Genomic DNA, 10,880 nt, shown 5'->3' with positions numbered 1-10,880 from the left:
TGATTGCTACTCCAGATTTCTTTTGCTTCCCATTTGCATGGAATATATTTTTCCATCCTCTCACTTTCAGTTTATATGTGTCTTTAGATCTGAAGTGCGTTTCTTGTAGACAGCATATATATGGATATTGTTTGTGTATCCATTTAGCCAGTCTGTGTCTTTTGGTTGGCGCATTTAGTAAATTTACATTTGAAGTAATTATTAATATATATATTCCTATTGTCATTTTCTTGTTTGGGGTTGATTTTATAGATCTTTTTTCTTCTCTTTTATTTCTTGGCTATATAAGTCCTTTTAACATTTGTTGTAAAGCTGGTTTGGTGGTACTGAATTCTCTTAACTTATGCTTGTCTCAAACTTTTTGATTTCTCCATCAATTTTGAATGAGATCCTTGCTGGGTACAGTAATCTTGGTTGTAGATTTTTCCCTTTCAGGACTTTAAATATATCTGCCATTCCCTTCTGACCTCCAGAGTTTCTGCTGAAAGATCAGCTGTTAAGTGTATGGGGTTTCCCTTGTATGTTACTTATTGCTTCTCCCTTGCTGCTTTGAATATTCTTTCTTTGTGTTTAGTATTTGTTAGCTTGTATTCTTGCCTGGAAAATCCCATGGACGGAGGAGCCTGGTAGGCTGTAGTCCATGGGATTGCTAAGAGTCAGGCACGACTGAGCAACTTCACTTTCACTTTTCACTTTCATGCATTGAAGAAGGAAATGGCAACCCACTCCAGTGTTCTCGCCTGGAGAACCCCAGGGACAGGGTAGCCTGGTGGGCTGCTGTCTATGGGGTCGCACAGAGTCGGACATTACTGAAGCGACTTAGCAGCAGCAGCTGCAGCAGCAGTTTGATTAGCATGTGTCTTGGGCATGTTTTTCCTTGGGTTTATCCTGTATGGGACTCTTTGTGCCTATTGGACTTGATTGTCTATTTCCTTTTCCATGTTGGGGAAATTTTCAATGATAATCTCTTCAAAAATGTTCTCATATCCTTTCTTTTTCTCTTCTTCTTCTGGAACCCCTATAATTCGAATGTTGATGCATTTGATATTGTCCCAGAGACAATCCTGTTTTTTTCATTCTTTTTACTTTAGTCTGCTCTTCAGAAGTTATTTCCACCATTTTATCTTCCAGCTCACTGACCCGTTCTTCTCCTTCAGATATTCTGCTATTGATTTCTTCTAGAGTGTTTTTAATTTCAGTAATTGTATTGTTTATCTCTGCATGTTTATTCTTTAATTCTTATAGGTCTTTGTTAATTGATTCTTACATTTTCTCCATTTTGCTTTCAAGGTTTTTGATCATCTTTACTATCATTATTCTGAATTCTTTTTCAGGTGGTTTGCCTATTTCCTCTCCATTCATTTGGACTTCTGTGTTTCTAGTTTATTCCTTCATTGTGTAGTATTTCTCTGCCTTTTCATTATTCTTTTTTTAATCTTATTGTGTTTGAGGTCTCCTTTTCCTAGGTTTCCCTGGTGGTTCAGTCAGTAAAGAATCTGCCTGCAATGTGGGAGACCTCGGTTAGATCCCTGGTTCAGGAAGCTCCCCTGGAGAAGGAAATGGCAACCCACTCCAGTATTCTTGCCTGGAGACTTCCATGAACAGAGAAGCCTGGTGGGCTACAGTCCATGGGGTCACAAAGAGTCAGACACGATTGAGTGACCAATTTTCTTTCCCAGGCTTCGAGGTTGAATTCTTTCTTCCTTTTGGTTTCTGCCCTCTAAGGTTGGTCCAGTGGTTTGTGTAAGTTTCTTATAGGGTGATATTTGTGCTGATTTTTTGTTTGTGTGTTTTTGTTTTTCCTCTGATGGGCAAGACTGGGTGAAGTGGTAATCCTGTCTGTTGCTGATTGGGTTTGCATTTTTGTTTTTTGTTGTTTAGATGATGCTTCCTGCACAGGGTGCTATTGGTGGTTGTGTGATGCTGGCTCTTGTATTCCAGTGGTTTCCTTTGTGTCAGTTCTCACTATTTGATATCCCTGAGGGTTACTTCTTTAGTAGTCTAGGGTCTTGGAGTCAGTGCTCACACTCCAAAGGCTCGGGGCTTGATCTCTGGTCAGGGAGGAAAATTCCACATGTGGTTTGTTATGGCATTAAGTGTGAGTAAAACAAATATCCAAAAATGAGAAACCAAAGATGAACCCCAGACAAATGGAAGTTACAAAATCAGGCAGATAATTATTAAAATAATGGAATATACACATATACATATACACCCATGAGCAAAGTCAAAACAGTCCAACAAAAATAAAGTACAATACATTGACCTGGCAAACAAAGGATATAAAAAATTATATTTACCAGTTAAGAATAAAACTAACTATGCAGAAACTGGAAAACAAAACTAAAGCAAGGTGCCAAGTGGGGAATAAAGCAATAAAAGCAAAGCTAACAAATATGTTGAGAGGAAAGGAAAGAATAGATATGTAAAGTTAAATAGAGGTAGATGAAGAAGATTTGTATATAGAAAGGTTAACTGCAAGGGGAAAAGAGCAGCAGGAAAGGCAAACAAAGGAATAAATGTAGAAAAAATATATTAGGTTTAAGAAAATTAAAAGTTAAAATTATAAAAAAAGAGAAAAGAAAATTTAAAAAAATGGAAGAATAAAGAAACGTTTTTAAAAAAGGAAAACTCCACAGAATTGCAAAAGCCCAACATAGATGTAGAAGTTTATAACAACAATACAAATTGTGACTGAAAATACACATATACACATACAGCCATAAGCAAAATCAAAACAGTCCAACAAAAATAAAGTACAATAGTTAGACTCAGCAAACAAATGAAACCAAAAATTATATCTACCAGAACAAAAGTAACTAAAGCATAAACTGGAAAACAAAACTAAAGCACGGTGCCAAGTGGGGAATAAAGCAGTGAAAACAAAATTAACAAATATTTGAGACTAAAGGAAAGAAAGAAAAGAGAGAATAGATATGCAAAGTTAAACAGAGGTAGATAAAGAAGATTTATATATATTAAAGATTAATCACAAGGGGAAAAGAACAGTAGGAAAAGCAAACAAAAGAATAAATGTAGAAAAAATAATAGGTTTAAAAAATTAAAAATTAAAAAAGAGAGAGAGAGAAAAAAAATAACTATCCAGATCTTCAAAAGCCCAACATAGAGGCAGAGGTTTTATAACAACAATAAAAAAATGTGACTGAGGAAAAAAAGAAAAGAAAAAAAGTTCAAAAGCTTTATTGGATTTCATAGTGCCAATAAAATCGACTACAACAGAGGGGAGGGAAAAAAGGAAAGAAAAGAAAAAAAATTCAAAAGAATCTATAGTGAAAGTGAAGTTGCTCAGTTGTGTCCGACTCTTTACGACCCTGTAGACTGTAGGCCACCAGGGTCCTCCGTCCATGGGATTTCCCAGGCAAGAATACTGGAGTGCGTTGGCATTTCCTTCTCCAGGAGGTCTTCCCCACCCAGGGATCGAGTCTGGGTCTTCCGCATTGCAGGCAGACGCTTAAACCTCTGAGCACCAGGGAAGCCCCTAAAAGAAAGAATCTATAGAATAAGTCAAAACATAAGAATAATAAATGTTTTTCTTGAGTCACTGCTGTCAGAGTCCTTTCCCTCGCTGGGAGTCACAGTCCACTTCACCTCCCTAGGATGTCCTCCGACACTGTGCTGATCTCTGGACCTGATGTGGGGGCAGCTCAGAATCTGATCTGGTCCTACTCCTCTGTGTTCTCACCTCCAGTGTCCACAGCTATCAGAACTAGCATGTTTTCTTTTGTGGGAGCTCTCAATGACCTTTAATATACTCCATAGACACAGAGTCTGCCTAGTTGATTGTGTGGATTTAATCTATAGCTTGTACAGCTCATGGGAGGGTTTGGGGTCTTCTTCCTTAGTCACACTGCCCCTGGGTTTCAATCGTGGCTTTATTTCCACCTCTGCATGTGGGTGGTCCACTGGGGTTTGCTCTTGAAGCTGCTCTGGAGGATTTGGGTTTGCCCCTGTGAGGGTCAGGTGTGGAGGTGGTGCAGCTGCTTGGGTCACAGGGGTTCTGGCAGCACCAGGTGCTCAGGGGAGTTGGCAGCTAAGGCAGCAGGAAATATAGTGCTCTAGAAGCAAATTGCAACCATTGGCCAATATGCTCCTGTATTCTTGCCTGGAGAATCCCCCTCCCTGTCAGAGAAGCCTGGCAGACCACAGTCTACAGGGTCACAAAGAGTCACACACTACTGAAACATCCCTGCCCACATAGACGCAAGATTTGTTTTGCCTGACAGCTCTGCCCCAATGACACTTGAGTGTGAAGGTGGTACAGCTGCTTGGCTTGTGGGGACCCTGGCGGTGCCAAGTGTGCAGGGACACGGACTGCCTTGGCCACCGTGTTATGGCCTTATCAGAGTCTTTTCTCGAGCCTCTTGTAGCTGGTGATCAGAGGGCCTCTTTGGCTGGTCCTTCTCTGTAGTTCCATCCAGCCGTTCAGGCACTTAGAGGGCTTTCTTACCTGGGGTCCTTCTCTGTTGTTCGGCTTATCAGGCACGTAGAGGGACCGCCCGCCCCCCACCCCGCCCCCCCATCTCCCCTCCTCCCTCCTACTCTGTATACCACCAAGTCAGGCACTTAAAGGTGCACCCTGGGTGGGGTCCTGCTCTGTAGTTCAGTGCGTCAGGCATTTGATGGGCCAGCCTCTCTATTGTTTAGCTGCCAATGCTTCTATGTGGGAGGAGAGAGGCTATGGTGATGGCCCTACCCCCTATGCGTGACTCAGCAGTATCGCCTTGTTTCCATGGCTGCCCGGCTTTTCTCCATGGGCATTTCCCACCACAGTCTCCTCCCCCATGTCCCCTCAATCTGTCTCTCTGCAGTCAAAAGCAGCCCTCACCCAGGGATTGCACCACAATCCCTAAACTCCAGCTCCCATCCACTGTGCGATCTGGGGTATGTATGGCTGCAGCAAGACCTGTCTGATTCTCATTCCATTTCAGTTCAGTTCAGTTCAGTCGCTCAGTCGTCTTCGACTCTTTGCAACCCCATGGACTGCAGCATACCAGGCATCCCTGTCCATCACCAACTCCTGGAGTTTACACAAATTCATGTCCATTGAGTTGGTGATGCCATCCAACCATCTCATCGTCCATCATCCCCTTCTCTCACCTTCAATCTTTCCAGCATCAGGGTCTTTTCAAATGGGTCAGTTCTTTGCATCAGGTGGCCAAAGTATTGGAGTTTCAGCTTCAACATCAGTTCTTCCAATGAATATTCAGGACTCATTTCCTTTAGGATGAACTAGCTGGATCTCATTGCTGTTCAAGGGACTCCCAAGAGTCTTCTCCAACACCACAGTTCAAAATCATCAATTCTTCGATGCTCAGCCTTCTTTATAGTCCAACTCTCACATCCATACATGACTACTGGAAAAACCATAGCCCTGACTAGACGGACTTTGTTGGCAAAGTAATGTCTCTGCTTTTTAATATGCTGTCTAGGTTGGTCATAACTTTTCTTCCAAGGAGTAAGTGTCTTTTAATTTCATGGCTGCAGTCACAATCTGCAGTGATTTTGGAGCCTTAAAAAATAAAGTCTGTCAGTGTTTCCACTGCCTCCCTGTCTATTTGCCATGAAGTGATGGGACGAGATGCCATGATCTTAGTTTTCTGAATGGTGAGTTTTAAGCCAACTTTTCCACTCTCCTCTTTCACTTTCATCAAGAGGCTCTTTAGTTCTTCTTCACTTTCTGCCATAAGGGTGGTGTCATCTGCATATCTGAGGTTATTGATATTTCTCCCAGCAATCTTGATTCCAGTTTGTGCTTCTTCCAGCCCAGTGTTTCTCATGATGTACTCTGCATATAAGTTAAATAAGCAGGGTGACAATATACAGCCTTGACGTACTCCTTTTCCTATTTGGAACCAGTCTGTTGTTCCATGTCCAGTTCTAACTGTTGCTTCCTGACCTGCATACAGATTTCTCAAGAGGCAGGTCAGGTGGTCTGGTATTCCCATCTCTTGAAGAATTTTTTGAATCTTTTTTGGGTGTTAGTTCTAGAAGATCTTGTAGGTCTTCATAGAACTGTTCAACTTCAACTTCTTCAGCATTACTGGTTGGGGCATAGACTTGGATTCCTGTGACATTGAATAGTTTGCCTTGGAAACAGAGATCATTCTGTCGTTTTTGAGATGCATCCACATACTGTATTTCAGACTCTTTTGCTGACTATGATGGCTACTCCATTTTTTCTAAGGGATTCCTGCCCACAGTAGTAGATGTAATGGTCCTCTGAGTTAAATTCACCCATTCCAGTCCATTTTAGTTCACTGATTCCTAAAATGTTAATGTTAACTCTTGCCATCTCCTGTTTGACCACTTCCAATTTGCTTTGATTCATGGACCTAACATTTCAGGTTCCTATGCAATATTGCTCTTTACAGCATCAGACTTTGCTTCTATCACCAGTCACATCCACAACTGGGTGTTGTTTTTGCTTTGGCTCCGTGTATTCATTCTTCTGGAATTATTTCTCTACTGATCTCCAGTAGCATACTGGGCACCTACTGACCTAGGAAGTTTATCTTTCAGGGTCCTATCTTTTTGCCTTTTCATACTGTTCATGGGGTTCTCAAGGAAAGAATACTGAAGTGGTTTGCCATTTCCTTCTCCAGTGGACCACGTTTTTTCAGAACTCTCCACTATGACCCGTCCATCTTGGGTGGCTGCCACAGATCATCTATTTCACTCTCAGCCTTAAATGTTTCTCCTCTGACTCCTCTGACAATTTCCCCAATGTAGGGATTGAACCCCTGCTTCAGTTCCCCCACCAGCTGAGGGCAGGTCCAGTCCTAATACTTCTGTTCTTCCCCCTAGTTCATTCATCCTACCGAGTTTTGGGTAGGTCTATATATTCTTTTCTGCTGATCAGGCACTTCTGTCTGCTCTCAGCTGGTGTTCTGTATGCATTTCTGTGTCTGAGGTGTATTCCTGATGCATCCAGGGAGAGAGATGTACTCCACGTCCACCTACTCCTCTGCCACCTTGTTTTCTCTGAAGTTGCTTCTAATAATGGAACTGAGGGTCAGAAAATTCCATTTTCCCAAAGAAACTAGAGTAAGGAAATGGGAAGTACATTCAGTGATTGAATACCTCCCCTGGACTAGGAACCATTGGTCGCTAGAAACTTAGAAATAAAAATGAAAGAATCCTTATCCTAAACAACCTTATAAACCAATAGAGAGTCATATATTAATACTCAATTTTTCCAGTTTCTAGATGTTAACTTTAATTGCTTTAGGATAGTATAATTCATACCAAATGCTTGAACCATCCATTATAATAGAAATAATTGTGAAAGTAGCATAGATCATCTGTTTGAAAGTGAAAGTGTTAGTTGCTCACTTGTGTCTGACTCTTTGAGACCCCATGGACTATAGCCCACCAGGCTCCTCTGTCCATGGAATTCTATACCAGAAATTAGAAAAGAAGTGAGGAGGAGAAGCCCCTAAATAAAAGAAACATTTCTTAATCCAGTACCATGACTCTTGTCTTGGAATTTTCTAAACATTTGGAAGAGGGCTAGGAAGGAGGGAGATAAGGGAAAACGAAAGAATATTTCTAGTATGATGGTTAGATTTTAATTTAAATGCAACCCAGTATCCAGAAATGGAGAGAATCATTAAGACTTTCAGTTGAAGTGGAAAAAGCTATTCTCAAGGGTAGTAGAATCAATATACTCAGAAGGTAACACTGGAACTGTTTTTGCAAGCTCAGGACTCTTTCTTCAAATCTACATCGTTTTTCTTATCTTCTATCATTCCAGCTGGGTGTATGTACCTAATGTACCATAGTCCTGAACACATTCATCCCAAACCCATTGCCAGGTATAAATACAGATAGAACTGGAGTGTAACGTGGATGGTAAGGGGCAAGTTTGCAAAACCTGAACAGGTAATTTTAATGCAACTTATCAAGAAAGTACCATCACAGAAGTAGGGACAAACAATGGGAACATGAAAAACAAATGAACACATGTTGGATATTAGAAAAAAGGGAGTAAGGTTATCAGAAAAGGCAAGAAGTTGAAGGGAGTGTTCTTGGAGAAAGTTAAGGCGATCAAGGCGACTTCCCTTGTAGTCCAGTGGCTAAGACTCTGCACTCCCAATGCAGTGGACCTGGGTTCAATTCCTGGTTGGGGAGCTAGATCTAACAGTTTGGATGCTGCAACAAAGATTGAAGAGCCCATGTGCCACAACCAAGACCCAGAACAGCCAAATTAATTAATTAATCAACTGATTTTAAAAGGGCTATCTAGTGGGCCCTGAGGAGGTAGAAGAGAACCTTAAGCAAAGAACTGAACTGGTCAAGGAGAGAAAAAGGAAGCAACCAATGGCCTGATTGAAAAGTGGAAGTAGAAAAAGGACAGGTTGCTGAGCACTGGGGGGAAGCGGAAGCAAGGGGGAGGAAGACAGAGAACTAGTTAGGGAAGAAGAATCACTAAGAATCATAAACCTCTTTTGATTGAGAAAGACAAAGACCATTAGGGTAGAGAGGCCAGGGCAGCATGTTCATTTGTGGCAGGAACAACATAAATAATTCCAGTCAGAGCTAAGGTTCCAAAGTGAAGATTGCTAATGAGATAATTTCTGCAACCCAGGGAACCAGAGATTTCACTGGTAACAGGTAGAAATTGATAAAAGCCATAAATTAGGAACAAAAAGCAGATGGGAGTTTAGCAAAAGAAGAGGTTGCTTGGTGTTTGAAAGTGGATGTATTAGATTTGGACATGCAGAGATAGGGTTGAAGAGAACAGCAAGGAACAGCAAGAATCTGCCGTGACCTAGTGCAGTGTTGGGAATGATGTCCCCTCAAATGATATATCCAAGCCCTAACCCCTAGCACCTGTGAATGTGACCTTATTTGGAAATAGACCCCTGCATATGTAATCTTGTGCATAATCTCAAGATGAGGTCATTCTGGATTTAGAGAGCGTGCGTGCATGCTAAGTCCCTTCAGTTATGTTCGATTCTTTGCAACCCTATGAACTATAGCCTGCCAGGCTCCTCTGTCCATGGGATTCTCCAGGCAAGAATACTGGAATAGGTTGCCATGCCCTCTTCCAGGAGATCTTCCTGACCCAGGGATCAAAGCCATGCCTCTTAATGTCTCCTGCATTGGCAGGTGGGTTCTTTACCACCAGTGCCACCTGAGAAGCCTTCCTGGACTTAGAAAGTGAAAGTGAAAGTGAAGTCGCTCAGTCATGTCCGACTCTTTGCGACCCCATGGACTGTAGCCTATCAGGCTCCTCCGTCCATGGGATTTTCCAGGCAAGAGTGCTGGAGTGGATTGCCATTTCCTTCTCCAGGGGATCTTCCTGACCCAGGAATTGAACCCGGGTCTCCCACATTGCAGGCAGATGCTTTCCCGTCTGAGCCAGTTAGGGTGGGCCCTAAATCCAATGACTGGTATCCTAACAAAGAAAGGAAGAGGGAAAGTGCAAACAAGGAGATCCAGAGAAGACCACGTATGTGAAGATGGAGATAAGAGTGATGCTACCATAACCTTAGGAAAATCAGGAATCACCAGAAGCTGGAAGAGACAAGAAAGGAGTCTCCTCAAAAGACTTTGAAGGCAGATTATCCCTGCCAACACCCTGATTTTGGTTTCTTGTCCTCCAGAACAGAGAGAGAATAAATTTCGATTCTTTTAAGACACCAGTTTTTTGGTAACTGGTTGCAGCAACTCTAGGAAACTAATATGCCTGGTATGCTTTTTTTTTTTTTTTACTTCTTCCAGCAACTGTGGACAGTCTGTGAGCAGAATCAGCATGATCCAAAAGAAGCCGTGACCCAGGGTTGGGCCTTGGCATGGTGATCTTGATGGAAAGGGGTCAAGAGAGGACAGTGCTAGAGTAGGTAGAGTTTAAATCATTATACTATGGGAATTAAAAAAGGTTATACGGGGATTTTTCTGGTGGTCCAGTGGTTAAGAATACATCTTCCAATGCAGGGGATATGGCTTGATTCCTGGTCTGGGAACTAAGATCTCACATGCCACAGGGCAGCTAAGCCCACGTGCCACAATGAAAGATCCCTCCTGCTGCAACTAAGACCTGACTCAGCCAATAAATAAATACTACTGGACTGTCCTGGTGGCATAGTGGATAGGAATCTGCCTGCCAATGCAGGAGATATGGGTTCAATCCCTGGTCCAGGAAGATTCCACATGTCTCAAAGCAACTAAGCCCCTGCACCACAACTACTGAGCTCTAGAACCTGTGCTCTGCAACAAAAGAGGCCACCACAAGGAGAAGCCCGTGCACTCAGTGAAGAGTAGCCCCACTCGTTAAAACGAGAGAAAGCAGGAGCAAAATAACAAAGACCGACCACAGCCAAAAACAAAAATAAATAAATACTCCTGCTATGTCATCTTCATTAAAAAAAAAAAAAAAGAAAGAAAGAAAGGGCAGGCAAAGGTGGGGGATTATATTGAGGGCATGGACCAGATTGAGTATGATGAAAGGGTGTTGGAAAGGAAGGAGGACAAAGAGTGGTAGAGAGAACCTCTGGGTTCTGGGTCCTGGAAGTGGAGCAATTCTAGGTGATTAGAAGGCCCAGCATGTGGGTGCTGAAGTGGAAGACAGCTGAAGGCCCTTCTTGTTAGGGAAGCTGAGGCACTCTCAGGTCAGATAATCAGAGGATATCAGTATAAAGATTGAACGAACTCGTTCACAATGGTGGTAGAATGAAGATCTGAAGGTTAATTTGATGTGTCAACCTAACTAAGTTTAGGCTAAAGGATGTCCAAATAACTGGTAAACATTATTTCTGGGTGTGTCTGTGAGGGTGTCTCTAGAAGAAATTTGTATTTGAGCATACTGGGTAAAAAGGATCATCATCACAAATGTGGATGGGCATCATCCAATCTAC

The 10,880-nt window shown here is 42.2% G+C and overlaps 1 non-coding gene across 1 annotated transcript; it reads left to right on the top strand.

Moving 5' to 3' along the window:
* The first annotated feature begins 8,078 nt into the window (after window positions 1-8,078).
* TRNAG-CCC lies at window positions 8,079-8,151 on the top strand. Its single transcript has one exon. It is a non-coding gene; the product is annotated as a tRNA-Gly (tRNA).
* Window positions 8,152-10,880: the final 2,729 nt, after the last annotated feature.

The sequence above is a fragment of the Bubalus bubalis genome, chromosome 1, assembly GCF_019923935.1.
Source record: "Bubalus bubalis isolate 160015118507 breed Murrah chromosome 1, NDDB_SH_1, whole genome shotgun sequence".
NCBI classification, from domain to species: Eukaryota; Metazoa; Chordata; class Mammalia; order Artiodactyla; family Bovidae; genus Bubalus; species Bubalus bubalis.
This window is presented reverse-complemented; position numbering and strand designations above follow the sequence as displayed.